Source organism: Myxine glutinosa, chromosome 10 (assembly GCF_964187855.1).
Source record: "Myxine glutinosa chromosome 10, kmMyxGlut1.1, whole genome shotgun sequence".
Taxonomy (NCBI): domain Eukaryota; kingdom Metazoa; phylum Chordata; class Myxini; order Myxiniformes; family Myxinidae; genus Myxine; species Myxine glutinosa.
The window spans coordinates 29,499,428-29,517,588 of record NC_136270.1 but is presented as its reverse complement, the minus strand read 5'-3'; positions in this window follow the sequence as shown (position 1 = coordinate 29,517,588).

The following is an 18,161-nucleotide window of genomic DNA, read 5'->3' as shown; positions in this document are numbered from 1 at the left end:
CGACATGACCACGCCTATTTACAACAATTTGATAAAAGACCAACATGACCACGCCTCTTTAAAACAATTTGATGAAAGACCAGCATGACCACACCTTTGCAAAATAATTTGATGAAAGACCAACATGACCAGTGACCACGCCTCTTTAAAACACTTTGATGAAAGAACACCATGACCACGCCTCTTTGAAACACTTATATGAAAGACCAACATGACGACGCCTCTTTGAAACACTTTGATGAAAGACCAACATGACCACGCCTCTTTGAAATAATTTGATGAAAGACCAACATGACCACGCCTCTTTAAAACACTTTGATGAAAGAACACCATGACCACGCCTCTTTGAAACACTTAGATGAAAGACCAACATGACCACGCCTCTTTAAAACAATTTGATAAAAGACCAACATGACCACGCCTCTTCAAAACAATTTGATGAAAGACCAACATGACCACGCCTCTTTAAAACACTTTGATGAAAGACCACCATGACCACGCCTCTTTAAAACAATTTGATAAAAGACCAACATTACCACGCCTCTTCAAAACAATTTGATGAAAGACCAACACGAGCACGCCTCTTTAAAACAATTTGATAAAAGACCAACATGACCACGCCTCTTCAAAACAATTTGATGAAAGACCAACATGACGACGCCTCTTTGAAACACTTTGATGAAAGACCAACATGACCACGCCTCTTTAAAACAATTTGATAAAAGACCAACATTACCACGCCTCTTTAAAACAATTTGATAAAAGACCAACATGACCACGCCTCTTCAAAACAATTTGATGAAAGACCAACATGACGACGCCTCTTTGAAACACTTTGATGAAAGACCAACATGACCACGCCTCTTTAAAACAATTTGATAAAAGACCAACATGACCACGCCTCTTCAAAACAATTTGATGAAAGACCAACACGACCACGCCTCTTTAAAACACTTCGATGAAAGAACACCATGACCACGCCTTTTAAAAACACTTCGATGAACGAACACCATGACCACGCCTCTTTAAAACACTTTGATGAAAGACCAACATGACCACACCTCTTTAAAACAATTTGATGAAAGACCAACATGACCACACCTCTTTAAAACACTTTGATGAAAGAACAGCATGACCACGCCTCTTTGAAACACTTTGATGAAAGACCAACATGACCACGCCTCTTTGAAACACTTTGATGAAAGACCAACATGACCACGCCTCTTTAAAACAATTTGATAAAAGACCAACATGACCACGCCTCTTCAAAACAATTTGATGAAAGTCCAACACGACCACGCCTCTTTAAAACACTTTGATGAAAGAACACCATGACCACTCCTTTTAAAAACACTTCGATGAAAGACCAACATGACCACGCCTCTTTAAAACACTTTGATGAAAGACCAACATGACCACGCCTCTGCAAAACAATTTATTTGATGAAAGTCGAACATGACCACGCCTATTTAAAACACTTCGATGAAAGCCCAACATGACCACGCCTTTTTAAAACACTTTGGTGAAAGACCAACATGACCACACCTCTTTAAAACAATTTGATGAAAGACCAACATGACCACACCTCTTTAAAACAATTTGATGAAAGACCAACATGACCACGCCTCTTTGAAACACTTTTATGAAAGACCAACATGACCACACCTCTTTAAAACACTTTGATGAAACACCAACATGACCACGCCTTTTTAAAATAATTTGATGAAAGCCAACATGACCACGCCTTTTAAAAATAATTTGATGAAAAGACCAACATGACCGCCCCCTCTTTAAAACAATTTGATAAAAGACCAACATGACCACGCCTCTTGAAAACACTTTGATGAAAGACCAACATGACTACGCCTCTTGAAAACACTTTGATGAAAGACCAACATGACCACGCCTCTTTGAAAGACTGCTGACAGACCAACATGACCACGCCTGTTGAAAACACTTTGATGAAAGACCAACATGACCACGCCTTTTTAAAACACTTTGATGAAAGACCAACATGACCACGCCTCTTTGAAACACTTTCATGAAAGTCCAACATGACCACGCCTCTTTGAAACACTTCCATGAAAGACCAACATGACGATGCCTCTTTGAAGCGATTTGACAAAAGACCAACATGACCACGCCTCTTTAAAACAATTTGATAAAAGACCAACATGACCATGCCTCTTGAAAACACTTTGATGAAAAACCAACATGACCACTCCTCCTTAAAACACTTTGATGAAAGACCAACATGACCACGCCTATTTAAAACACTTTGATGAAAAACGAACATGACCACTCCTCCTTAAAACACTTTGATGAAAGACCAACATGACCACGCCTCTTTAAAACACGATGATGAAAGACCAACATGACCACAACTATTTAAAACAGTTTGATGAAAGACCAACATGACCACGCCTTTTTAAAACACTTTGATGAAAGACCAACATGACCACACCTCTTTGAAACAATTTGATAAAAGAGCAACATGACCACGCCTCTTTGAAGCGATTTGACAAAAGACCAACATGACCACGCCTCTTTGAAAGACTGCTGACAGACCAACATGACCATGCCTGTTGAAAACACTTTGATGAAAGACCAACATGACCACGCCTTTTTAAAACACTTTGATGAAAGACCAACATGACCACGCCTCTTTGAAACACTTTCATGAAAGACCAACATGACCACACCTCTTTAAAACAATTTGATGAAAGACCAACATGACCACACCTCTGCAAAACAATTTGATGAAAGACTAACATGACCACACCTCTTTAAAACACTTTGATGAAAGACCAACATGACCACGCCTCTTTAAAACACTTTGATGAAAGAACACCATGACCACGCCTTTTTAAAACAATTTGATGAAAGAACACCATGACCACGCCTCTTTAAAACAATTTGATGAAAGAACACCATGACCACGCCTCTTTAAAACAATTTGATGAAAGAACAGCATGACCACGCCTCTTTGAAACACTTTGATGAAAGACCAACATGACCACGCCTCTTTAAAACACTTTGATGAAAGAACACCATGACCACGCCTCTTTAAAACAATTTGATGAAAGAACAGCATGACCACGCCTCTTTGAAACACTTTGATGAAAGACCAACATGACCACGCCTCTTTAAAACACTTTGATGAAAGAACACCATGACCACGCCTTTTTAAAAAAATTGATGACAGACAAACATGACCACGACTCTTTGAAACACTTTTATGAAAGACCAACATGACCACACCTCTTTAAAACACTTTGATGAAACACCAACATGACCACGCCTTTTTAAAATAATTTGATGAAAGACCAACATGACCGCCCCCTCTTTAAAACAATTTGATAAAAGACCAACATGACCACACCTCTTGAAAACACTTTGATGAAAGACCAACATGACCACGCCTCTTTGAAAGACTGCTGACAGACCAACATGACCACGCCTGTTGAAAACACTTTGATGAAAGACCAACATGACCACGCCTTTTTAAAACACTTTGATGAAAAACCAACGTGACCACTCCTCCTTAAAACACTTTGATGAAAGATCAACATGACCACGCCTATTTAAAACACTTTGATGAAAAACCAACATGACCACTCCTCCTTAAAACACTTTGATGAAAGTCCAACATGACCACACCTATTTAAAACACGATGATGAAAGACCAACATGACCACGCCTTTTTAAAACACTTTGATGAAAGACCAACATGACCACACCTCTTTGAAACAATTTGATAAAAGAGCAACATGGCCACGCCTCTTAAAACAATTTGATGAAAGACCAACATGACCACGCCTCTTTGAAGCGATTTGACAAAAGACCAACATGACCACGCCTCTTTGTAACAATTTGATGAAAGAGCAACATGACCACACCTCTTTAAAACACAGATGAAAGACCAACATGACCACACCTCTTCAAAACAATTTGAAAAAAGACCAACATTTTCCCGGTGTGTACCCCGGTTTAGAATAGGTACACCGTCTCCCTGCGCATCGTACGAGGCGACTAAGGGTTGGCGTCAGGAAGGGCATCCGGCCATAAAAACATTGCCGCAAACAAGGAACCATGATTGTCATGGGACCCGCATGGCTAACCCCCGCTCGATCAGGGAAAATGGCCTTAAAACGATCATTCATTCATTCATTCATTACCACGCCTCTTCAAAAAATTTGACAAAAGACCAACTTGACCACGCCTCTTTGAAACAATTTGATAAAAGACAAACATGACCACGCCTCTGCAAAACAATTTGACAAAAGACCAACTTGACCACGCCTCTTTGAAACAATTTGATGAAAGTCCAACATGACCACGCCTCTTTAAAACTCTTTGAAGAAAGACCGACATGACCACGCCTATTTCCAACAATTTGATAAAAGACCAACATGACCACGCCTCTGCAAAACAATTTGATGAAAGACCAACATGACCACGCCTCTGCAAAACAATTTGATGAAAGTCCAACATGACCACGCCTCTTTAAAACACTTTGATGACAGACAAACATGACCACGCATCTTTGAAAAACTTCGATGAAAGACCAACATGACCACGCCTCTTTGAAACAATTTGATAAAAGAGCAACATGACCACGCCTCTTTGAAAAACTTCGATGAAAGACCAACATGACCATGCCTCTTTGAAACAATTTGATGAAAGACCAACATGACCACGCCTATTGAAAACACTTTGATGAAAGATCATCATGACCATGCCTCTTTGAAACACTTTGATGAAAGACCAACATGACCATGCCTCTTTGAAACAATTTGATGAAAGACCAACATGACCACGCCTATTGAAAACACTTTGATGAAAGATCATCATGACCATGCCTCTTTGAAACACTTTGATGAAAGACCAACATGAGCACGCCTCTTCAAAACAATTTGATAAAGGACCAACATGACAACGCCTCTTCAAAAACAATTTGACAAAAGACCAACATGACCACGGCTCTTTCAAACAATTTGATGGACGACCAACATGACCACGCCTCTTTGAAACAATATGCTAAAAGACCATCATGACCACGCCTTTTTAAAACACTTTGATGGAAGACCAACATGACCACGCCTCTTTGAAACACTTTGATGAAAGTCTGACATGACCACGCCTCTTTGAAACAATTTGATAAAAGACCAACATGACCACGCCTCTCGAAAACACTTTGATAAAAGACCAACATGACCACGCCTCTTTAAAACAATTTGATGAAAGACCAAAATGACCATGCCTCTTCAAAACAATTTGATAAAAACCAACATGACCACGCCTCTTCAAAACAATTTTATAAAAGACCAACATGACTACGCCTCTTTGAAACACTTTGATGAAAGAACAACATGACCATGCCTCTTCAAAACAATTTTATAAAAGACCAACATGACTACGCCTCTTTAAAACAATATGCTAAAAGACCAACATGACCACGCCTTTTTAAAACACTTTGATGGAAGACCAACATGACCACGCCTCTTTAAAACAATTTGATGAAAGACCAAAATGACCATGCCTCTTCAAAACAATTTGATAAAAACCAACATGACCACGCCTCTTCAAAACAATTTTATAAAAGACCAACATGACTACGCCTCTTTAAAACAATTTGATGAAAGACCAACATGACCACGCCTTTTTAAAACACTTTCATGAAAGACCAACATGACCACACCTCTGCTAAACAATTTGATAAAAGACCAACATGACCACGCCTCTTTAAAACAATTTGATAAAAGTCCAACATGACCACACCTCTTCAAAACAATATGATAAAAGACCAACATGACTTCGCCTCTTTGAAACACTTCGATGAAAGACCAACATGACCACACCTCTTTAAAACACTTTGATGAAAGACCAACATGACCACGCCTTTTAAAAATAATTTGATGAAAGCAAACATGACCACGCCTTTTAAAAATAATTTGATGAAAGACCAACATGACCACGCCTTTTTAAAATAATTTGATGAAAGCCAACATGACCGCCCCCTCTTTAAAACAATTTGATAAAAGACCAACATGACCACGCCTGTTGAAAACACTTTGATGAAAGACCAACATGACCACACCTCTGCAAAACAATTTGATGAAAGATCAACATGACCACGCCTCTTGAAAACACTTTGATGAAAGACTAACATGACCATGCCTCTTTGAAACAATTTGATAAAAGACCAACATGACCATGCCTATTCAAAACAATTTGATGAAAGACCAACATGACCACGCCTCTTTAAAACACTTTGATGAAAGACCACCATGACCACGCCTCTTGAAAACACTTTGATGAAAGACCAACATGACTACGCCTCTTGAAAACAATTTGATTAAAGACCAACATGACCACACCTCTTTAAAACACTTTGATGAAAGACCAACATGACCACACCTCTGCAAAACAATTTGATGAAAGTCGAAGATGACCACATCTATTTAAAACACTTCGATGAAAGACCAACATGACCACGCCTCTTTAAAACACTTTGATGAAAGACCAACATGACCACACCTCTGCAAAACAATTTGATGAAAGTCGAACATGACCACACCTCTTTAAAACACTTTGATGAAAGACCGACATGACCACGCCTATTTACAACAATTTGATAAAAGACCAACATGACCACGCCTCTTTAAAACAATTTGATGAAAGACCAGCATGACCACACCTTTGCAAAATAATTTGATGAAAGACCAACATGACCAGTGACCACGCCTCTTTAAAACACTTTGATGAAAGAACACCATGACCACGCCTCTTTGAAACACTTATATGAAAGACCAACATGACGACGCCTCTTTGAAACACTTTGATGAAAGACCAACATGACCACGCCTCTTTGAAATAATTTGATGAAAGACCAACATGACCACGCCTCTTTAAAACACTTTGATGAAAGAACACCATGACCACGCCTCTTTGAAACACTTAGATGAAAGACCAACATGACCACGCCTCTTTAAAACAATTTGATAAAAGACCAACATGACCACGCCTCTTCAAAACAATTTGATGAAAGACCAACATGACCACGCCTCTTTAAAACACTTTGATGAAAGACCACCATGACCACGCCTCTTTAAAACAATTTGATAAAAGACCAACATTACCACGCCTCTTCAAAACAATTTGATGAAAGACCAACACGAGCACGCCTCTTTAAAACAATTTGATAAAAGACCAACATGACCACGCCTCTTCAAAACAATTTGATGAAAGACCAACATGACGACGCCTCTTTGAAACACTTTGATGAAAGACCAACATGACCACGCCTCTTTAAAACAATTTGATAAAAGACCAACATTACCACGCCTCTTTAAAACAATTTGATAAAAGACCAACATGACCACGCCTCTTCAAAACAATTTGATGAAAGACCAACATGACGACGCCTCTTTGAAACACTTTGATGAAAGACCAACATGACCACGCCTCTTTAAAACAATTTGATAAAAGACCAACATGACCACGCCTCTTCAAAACAATTTGATGAAAGACCAACACGACCACGCCTCTTTAAAACACTTCGATGAAAGAACACCATGACCACGCCTTTTAAAAACACTTCGATGAACGAACACCATGACCACGCCTCTTTAAAACACTTTGATGAAAGACCAACATGACCACACCTCTTTAAAACAATTTGATGAAAGACCAACATGACCACACCTCTTTAAAACACTTTGATGAAAGAACAGCATGACCACGCCTCTTTGAAACACTTTGATGAAAGACCAACATGACCACGCCTCTTTGAAACACTTTGATGAAAGACCAACATGACCACGCCTCTTTAAAACAATTTGATAAAAGACCAACATGACCACGCCTCTTCAAAACAATTTGATGAAAGTCCAACACGACCACGCCTCTTTAAAACACTTTGATGAAAGAACACCATGACCACTCCTTTTAAAAACACTTCGATGAAAGACCAACATGACCACGCCTCTTTAAAACACTTTGATGAAAGACCAACATGACCACGCCTCTGCAAAACAATTTATTTGATGAAAGTCGAACATGACCACGCCTATTTAAAACACTTCGATGAAAGCCCAACATGACCACGCCTTTTTAAAACACTTTGGTGAAAGACCAACATGACCACACCTCTTTAAAACAATTTGATGAAAGACCAACATGACCACACCTCTTTAAAACAATTTGATGAAAGACCAACATGACCACGCCTCTTTGAAACACTTTTATGAAAGACCAACATGACCACACCTCTTTAAAACACTTTGATGAAACACCAACATGACCACGCCTTTTTAAAATAATTTGATGAAAGCCAACATGACCACGCCTTTTAAAAATAATTTGATGAAAAGACCAACATGACCGCCCCCTCTTTAAAACAATTTGATAAAAGACCAACATGACCACGCCTCTTGAAAACACTTTGATGAAAGACCAACATGACTACGCCTCTTGAAAACACTTTGATGAAAGACCAACATGACCACGCCTCTTTGAAAGACTGCTGACAGACCAACATGACCACGCCTGTTGAAAACACTTTGATGAAAGACCAACATGACCACGCCTTTTTAAAACACTTTGATGAAAGACCAACATGACCACGCCTCTTTGAAACACTTTCATGAAAGTCCAACATGACCACGCCTCTTTGAAACACTTCCATGAAAGACCAACATGACGATGCCTCTTTGAAGCGATTTGACAAAAGACCAACATGACCACGCCTCTTTAAAACAATTTGATAAAAGACCAACATGACCATGCCTCTTGAAAACACTTTGATGAAAAACCAACATGACCACTCCTCCTTAAAACACTTTGATGAAAGACCAACATGACCACGCCTATTTAAAACACTTTGATGAAAAACGAACATGACCACTCCTCCTTAAAACACTTTGATGAAAGACCAACATGACCACGCCTCTTTAAAACACGATGATGAAAGACCAACATGACCACAACTATTTAAAACAGTTTGATGAAAGACCAACATGACCACAACTATTTAAAACAGTTTGATGAAAGACCAACATGACCACGCCTTTTTAAAACACTTTGATGAAAGACCAACATGACCACACCTCTTTGAAACAATTTGATAAAAGAGCAACATGACCACGCCTCTTTGAAGCGATTTGACAAAAGACCAACATGACCACGCCTCTTTGAAAGACTGCTGACAGACCAACATGACCATGCCTGTTGAAAACACTTTGATGAAAGACCAACATGACCACGCCTTTTTAAAACACTTTGATGAAAGACCAACATGACCACGCCTCTTTGAAACACTTTCATGAAAGACCAACATGACCACACCTCTTTAAAACAATTTGATGAAAGACCAACATGACCACACCTCTGCAAAACAATTTGATGAAAGACTAACATGACCACACCTCTTTAAAACACTTTGATGAAAGACCAACATGACCACGCCTCTTTAAAACACTTTGATGAAAGAACACCATGACCACGCCTTTTTAAAACAATTTGATGAAAGAACACCATGACCACGCCTCTTTAAAACAATTTGATGAAAGAACACCATGACCACGCCTCTTTAAAACAATTTGATGAAAGAACAGCATGACCACGCCTCTTTGAAACACTTTGATGAAAGACCAACATGACCACGCCTCTTTAAAACACTTTGATGAAAGAACACCATGACCACGCCTCTTTAAAACAATTTGATGAAAGAACAGCATGACCACGCCTCTTTGAAACACTTTGATGAAAGACCAACATGACCACGCCTCTTTAAAACACTTTGATGAAAGAACACCATGACCACGCCTTTTTAAAAAAATTGATGACAGACAAACATGACCACGACTCTTTGAAACACTTTTATGAAAGACCAACATGACCACACCTCTTTAAAACACTTTGATGAAACACCAACATGACCACGCCTTTTTAAAATAATTTGATGAAAGACCAACATGACCGCCCCCTCTTTAAAACAATTTGATAAAAGACCAACATGACCACACCTCTTGAAAACACTTTGATGAAAGACCAACATGACCACGCCTCTTTGAAAGACTGCTGACAGACCAACATGACCACGCCTGTTGAAAACACTTTGATGAAAGACCAACATGACCACGCCTTTTTAAAACACTTTGATGAAAAACCAACGTGACCACTCCTCCTTAAAACACTTTGATGAAAGACCAACATGACCACGCCTATTTAAAACACTTTGATGAAAAACCAACATGACCACTCCTCCTTAAAACACTTTGATGAAAGTCCAACATGACCACACCTATTTAAAACACGATGATGAAAGACCAACATGACCACGCCTTTTTAAAACACTTTGATGAAAGACCAACATGACCACACCTCTTTGAAACAATTTGATAAAAGAGCAACATGGCCACGCCTCTTAAAACAATTTGATGAAAGACCAACATGACCACGCCTCTTTGAAGCGATTTGACAAAAGACCAACATGACCACGCCTCTTTGTAACAATTTGATGAAAGAGCAACATGACCACACCTCTTTAAAACACAGATGAAAGACCAACATGACCACACCTCTTCAAAACAATTTGAAAAAAGACCAACATTTTCCCGGTGTGTACCCCGGTTTAGAATAGGTACACCGTCTCCCTGCGCATCGTACGAGGCGACTAAGGGTTGGCGTCAGGAAGGGCATCCGGCCATAAAAACATTGCCGCAAACAAGGAACCATGATTGTCATGGGACCCGCATGGCTAACCCCCGCTCGATCAGGGAAAATGGCCTTAAAACGATCATTCATTCATTCATTCATTACCACGCCTCTTCAAAAAATTTGACAAAAGACCAACTTGACCACGCCTCTTTGAAACAATTTGATAAAAGACAAACATGACCACGCCTCTGCAAAACAATTTGACAAAAGACCAACTTGACCACGCCTCTTTGAAACAATTTGATGAAAGTCCAACATGACCACGCCTCTTTAAAACTCTTTGAAGAAAGACCGACATGACCACGCCTATTTCCAACAATTTGATAAAAGACCAACATGACCACGCCTCTGCAAAACAATTTGATGAAAGACCAACATGACCACGCCTCTGCAAAACAATTTGATGAAAGTCCAACATGACCACGCCTCTTTAAAACACTTTGATGACAGACAAACATGACCACGCATCTTTGAAAAACTTCGATGAAAGACCAACATGACCACGCCTCTTTGAAACAATTTGATAAAAGAGCAACATGACCACGCCTCTTTGAAAAACTTCGATGAAAGACCAACATGACCATGCCTCTTTGAAACAATTTGATGAAAGACCAACATGACCACGCCTATTGAAAACACTTTGATGAAAGATCATCATGACCATGCCTCTTTGAAACACTTTGATGAAAGACCAACATGACCATGCCTCTTTGAAACAATTTGATGAAAGACCAACATGACCACGCCTATTGAAAACACTTTGATGAAAGATCATCATGACCATGCCTCTTTGAAACACTTTGATGAAAGACCAACATGAGCACGCCTCTTCAAAACAATTTGATAAAGGACCAACATGACAACGCCTCTTCAAAAACAATTTGACAAAAGACCAACATGACCACGGCTCTTTCAAACAATTTGATGGACGACCAACATGACCACGCCTCTTTGAAACAATATGCTAAAAGACCATCATGACCACGCCTTTTTAAAACACTTTGATGGAAGACCAACATGACCACGCCTCTTTGAAACACTTTGATGAAAGTCTGACATGACCACGCCTCTTCAAAACAATTTGATAAAAGACCAACATGACCACGCCTCTTCAAAACAATTTTATAAAAGACCAACATGACTACGCCTCTTTGAAACACTTTGATGAAAGACCAAAATGACCATGCCTCTTCAAAACAATTTTATAAAAGACCAACATGACTACGCCTCTTTAAAACAATATGCTAAAAGACCAACATGACCACGCCTTTTTAAAACACTTTGATGGAAGACCAACATGACCACGCCTCTTTAAAACAATTTTATAAAAGACCAACATGACTACGCCTCTTTAAAACAATTTGATAAAAACCAACATGACCACGCCTCTTCAAAACAATTTTATAAAAGCCCAACATGACCACGCCTCTTTAAAACAATTTGATGAAAGACCAAAATGACCACGCCTTTTTAAAACACTTTCATGAAAGACCAACATGACCACACCTCTGCTAAACAATTTGATAAAAGACCAACATGACCACGCCTCTTTAAAACAATTTGATAAAAGTCCAACATGACCACACCTCTTCAAAACAATATGATAAAAGACCAACATGACTACGCCTCTTTGAAACACTTCGATGAAAGACCAACATGACCACACCTCTTTAAAACACTTTGATGAAAGACCAACATGACCACGCCTTTTAAAAATAATTTGATGAAAGCAAACATGACCACGCCTTTTAAAAATAATTTGATGAAAGACCAACATGACCACGCCTTTTTAAAATAATTTGATGAAAGCCAACATGACCGCCCCCTCTTTAAAACAATTTGATAAAAGACCAACATGACCACGCCTGTTGAAAACACTTTGATGAAAGACCAACATGACCACACCTCTGCAAAACAATTTGATGAAAGATCAACATGACCACGCCTCTTGAAAACACTTTGATGAAAGACTAACATGACCACGCCTCTTTGAAACAATTTGATAAAAGACCAACATGACCATGCCTCTTCAAAACAATTTGATGAAAGACCAACATGACCACGCCTCTTTAAAACACTTTGATGAAAGACCACCATGACCACGCCTCTTGAAAACACTTTGATGAAAGACCAACATGACTACGCCTCTTGAAAACAATTTGATTAAAGACCAACATGACCACACCTCTTTAAAACACTTTGATGAAAGACCAACATGACCACACCTCTGCAAAACAATTTGATGAAAGTCGAAGATGACCACATCTATTTAAAACACTTTGATGAAAGACCAACATGACCACGCCTCTTTAAAACACTTTGATGAAAGACCAACATGACCACACCTCTGCAAAACAATTTGATGAAAGTCGAACATGACCACACCTCTTTAAAACACTTTGATGAAAGACCAACATGACCACACCTCTGCAAAACAATTTGATGAAAGTCGAACATGACCACGCCTATTTAAAACACTTTGATGAAAGACCAACATGACCACGCCTCTTTGAAACACTTTGATGAAAGACCAACATGACCACGCCTCTTTGTAACAATTTGATGAAAGACCAACATGACCACGCCTCTTCAAAACAATTTGAAAAAAGACCAACATTTTCCCGGTGTGTACCCCGGTTTAGAATAGGTACCCCGTATCCCTGCGCATCGTACGAGGCGACTAAGGGTTGGCGTCAGGAAGGGCATCCGGCCATAAAAACATTGCCTCAAACAGGGAACCATGATTGTCATGGGACCCGCATGGCTAACCCCCGCTCGAGCAGGGAAAATGGCCTTAAAACGATCATTCATTCATTCATTCATTACCACGCCTCTTCAAAACAATGACAAAAGACCAACTTGACCACGCTTCTTTGAAACACTTTGATGAAAGACCAACATGACCACGCCTCTTTAAAACAATTTGATAAAAGACCAACATGACCACGCCTCTTCAAAACAATTTGATGAAAGACCAACGTGACCACGCCTCTTTAAAACACTTTGATGAAAGACCACCATGACCACGCCTCTTCAAAACAATTTGATGAAAGACCAACATGACCACGACTTTTAAAACACTTTGATGAAAGACCACTATGACCACGCCTCTTCAAAACAATTTGATGAAAGACCAACATGACCACGCCTCTTTAAAACACTTTGATGAAAGAACACCATGACCACGCCTTTTAAAAACACTTCGATGAAAGACCAACATGACCACGGCTCTTTGTAACAATTTGATGAAAGAGCAACATGACCACACCTCTTTAAAACACTGATGAAAGACCAACATGACCACGCCTCTTCAAAACAATTTGAAAAAAGACCAACATGACCACGCCTCTACAAAACAATGACAAAAGACCAACTTGACCCACCTCTTTGAAACAATTTGATAAAAGAGCAACATGACTTCCGTTTCCGGTCTTGCTGGCGAGGGTTCGTTTATTCTCAGCTCTCCATGCTATCCATCGAAATCGAAGTTAAGTAATTGTTCCCATTTGTATTTTCGTTATAACTATTTATTTTATGGTGTATATATTGTCTCCCGACGAAGATTTTCGGTGCAAATCTTTCATACCTGTATTGAAAATCGTGTTAATTCGGGTCGTGTTTTGAGGCCTTGTAGTTGTACAGTGAACACTGTACAACCTTGAGGCTTTGTTTTTCTCTCAGCGGTCCGTGTTTTTGTGATCCAATAACTTTCGTTCTCTGTTTTCCCAATCTTTTCACCCCATAGCCCTCTTCCTTGTGTAAATCACAACTCAAAAAAATCCAAAAAAAAAACATTTCCTTCTCTGTTCTCATTCGTTTATTCATTCATATTCGTTCGTTCGTTCGTTCTTCGACCACGTGTTTCTCCCCCATTTCCCCAGATAGATTGTCAAATTTCAACTCGTTATTTTATCGTCCATGCGTTATTGTTTTGATTATAGTTACTTTTGGTTTGAATTTCCTGTAACTTGTAATTATTTAATCGTGTTCTGCTCCTCGTGTGCGGCCTTGTAGTTGTACCCCCGTCGGTGTTTGTTATCTTAATCGTGTTTTGCTTGGCTCTTAGTTTTTTTCCCTTCTACCCCGAACATAATACTCTGTCTAACGTTCTAAATCCCCACCTCCCCCCCCCCCCCCACCCCCAAAAACCAAACAAAAAAAAAAAAAACCAAAAACATTTATTTTCCTTTCTCCACGTGTACTGTTGACTCATCCTGTATTTTCTGTCCAGGTGTGCTGTTCGCCCCGCCCCCATTAACTCCTTGCCATCCACCGTTTGCCCTTCATGTGACTCGTGGTGGTCCCTCTCGGCTCTCCCCCCGTTGGTATTTTTGTGCACATAAGATTGTTCACGGTTCTGTTTAAATATTATTTAAATATGTATAACCTTTCCCCTTCAGTGTTTTACTCAGTGATATTTTACAACACGCTGTTTTTCTTCCTATTTAAAAGGCTTTTCTCAATTTCCTCTCCAACTCATTCCACCTCAAAAAAAAGAAATTCAATATCTTATACGTCTCCCTCACTACATGGTCTAAATTCACATTCATTCCATCCCTCCTCCATCATTCTGAACCGGATTGCTAACTTGAAAATCACAACAAACCCAATTTGTTTTCAATGTTCGTCTTTCATTAATCATCCACTTTCTAAACTCCCCTCTTGCCCCTCCCATCCAAATCCCTCCCCTTGCACCTACACTCCTAAACTCCCCCCTTGCCCCGCCACTCTTAAACTCCCCCCCTACCCCTCCACTCCTGAACTCCCCCCTTGCCCTTCCACTCCTGAACTCCCCCCTTACCCTTCCCCTCCTAAACTCCTCCCTCACTCCTCCCCTTCAAAACTCCCCCCCAACCCCTCCCATTCAAATCTCCCCCCATACCATTCCTCTCCAATTCTCCCTCCTCTCCCCTCCTCCTCAAAGCTGCCTCCTCCCCACTTCGTCTCCCTTCTATCTCATACCTCCACCCCCCCCCAACCTTCTTCTTTCCTCTGCCCCCCCTCAAACAACCCCTCACTGTGCCTCATCCCTTCACCTTCAAACCTTTCATCCTCCTCATCCTTCCCTTTCTTGGAACTCTTCTGCAATCGCTGACACACTAACAACTGCTCTCCCTACCTCCCCCTCTCATCCTTAATCTTACCCTACTCCTCCCCTCCCCTGTCCTGTACCCGATGCTCCCCCTCTCTCTTCATTAACGGTATGGACCTCAAACATCCGGGGCCTTCGCTCAAACCTGACTGATCTCTCCATACAGGTTGCTTCTGACAATCCAGACTTGATCTGCTTAACAGAGACTTTCCTCCTTCAAGATGTCTCTGATTCCTTAATATCTCTTCCTGGTTACTCCCTCCTCCGGTTTGATAGACCTGAGCCTCGGCCTGGTGGTGGGGTGGCTATCTTTATCAAAAACTCTCTTCCTCACTCTCCTTGCACTGCCCTCTCTCCTCCTCACCCCCAGGAGTACCTCTGGCTACGGCTTCCTCTCCGCCCCCACCATTTGTTCATATGTGTTCTGTACCGTCCTACAAACAGTGATGACTCCATCTACATTTCACTGTCTGACAACATGGACCAACTTCTATCCACTCATCCCAACTCTCTCTTCCTCATATGTGGTGACTTCAATTGTCATCATGCCACCTGGTTGGGTGTGGGTTCCTCTCTCACCAGTCATGGCACCTCAGCAAAGGACTTCTGTGACTCACTGGGATTGACACAATCTGTCAATTTCCCGACCCGGATCTCAGCCAATGGAGTATCTTCTCTTCTAGACTTGGTTATGACTAACTTCCCTGCTAATGTCTGCTGCTCTTCTTCTGCTCCAATCGGTTCTTCTGATCATGTGCTTGTCAAAGTGGACATCTCTCTGGCCATTCTCAGAGAGCCTCCTCAGCGTCGACGAGTCTGGCATTTCACTCAGGCCGACTGGGATGGTCTTCAAGCAGCCATCAATCGTCTGGATTGGTCTCCCATCTCCACTGCCTCTGACATCAATTCTTCCTGGGAATTCTTCCAAAGCAAACTGATCTCTCTCATGCACAGATTTATCCCATCTCGCCTTCAGTTGTCTTACCCTTCCTCCCGTCCATGGTACACTGAATCTTGTGGTGAGGCAGTTGCCCTGAAACAACTTGCCTTTGCCTCTTGGAAGGCTAATCCAACTGAAGGAAATCTCAGTTCCTTCCACCAAGCTCGGAACAAGTGTGTGTCTACCCTCAGGAGTGCCAGGAAGCACTATCTCTCCTCACTCAAGAATGAACTCTCAAACCTGTCTCCTTCCTCCAAATCCTGGTGGCGTCTGGTCAAATCCGTTTCTGGTGTTTGATCCCCCTCCATCCCCTCCCTTACCTCAAATGGCCACACAGTTGACATCGCACGTGACAAAGCCGAATGCCTCAACTCTGTGTTTGCCTCAAAATCCTTAGTCCCAAACCCATCTCTCTCTGTTCCCACCTTTCCCAGTCGAACCAAACTGCTCCTGGACTCTGTGACCTTCTCTCCTGACAAGGTGGAGGAGTTTTTGTCAAACCTCGACTCTGATTCTGCAACTGGACCAGATGGCATCAGCCCACGGGTCCTAAAATCCTGCTCTGCCACTCTATCTCACCCTCTATCTGTTCTTCTCACCCTATCTTTTGCTCAAGGTCATCTGCCAGCATCCTGGAAATCAGCAAACATTACCGCTTTACACAAAAAAGGTGCAAAAACAGATCCTTGCAACTACAGACCAATCAGCCTGCTCCCAATTATCAGCAAAGTCATGGAATCCATCATTGCTTCAGATATGAAATCTTTCCTCTTCTCCAATGGCTTGATCTCTGATCATCAATTTGGTTTCAGACCAGGTCACTCTACTCTGGACATGCTGCTTCTGCTGTCTCAACAATGGATGGAGGTCCTCAATGCCAAACAGGAAATCAGAGCTGTCTCCCTTGACATATCACGTGCCTTCGATACGGTCTGGCACCCAGCTCTGCTCACCAAACTCTCCTCCTATGGTATCCATGGAAATCTCCATGCATGGCTTGCGGACTTCCTCTCTGGTCGTAGTCAATGTGTGACCCTGAATGGATTTCTCTCATCTCCCCTTCCCATCCAGGCTGGAGTTCCCCAAGGCAGTGTGCTGGGCCCTGTGCTTTTTCTGGTCTTTATCAATGATCTCTCCAACTCTCTGGAAAATCCTCTGTATCTCTTTGCTGATGACTCCACTCTCTGCCGCTCCATTCCTCTTCCCTCAGATCGGCAGTCTGCAGCCTCCTCGCTCTCTGAAGACCTGGACAAAATCACAGACTGGTCAAACATGTGGAACATGTCTTTCAATCCTGACAAATCTCACACTCTTACTATGTCTCTCCGAAAAGATCGACTGGACAACCCTCCCATCTACTTTCTCAACAATCCTCTCCAAGAAGTTCTGTCGCTCAAGCTTTTGGGT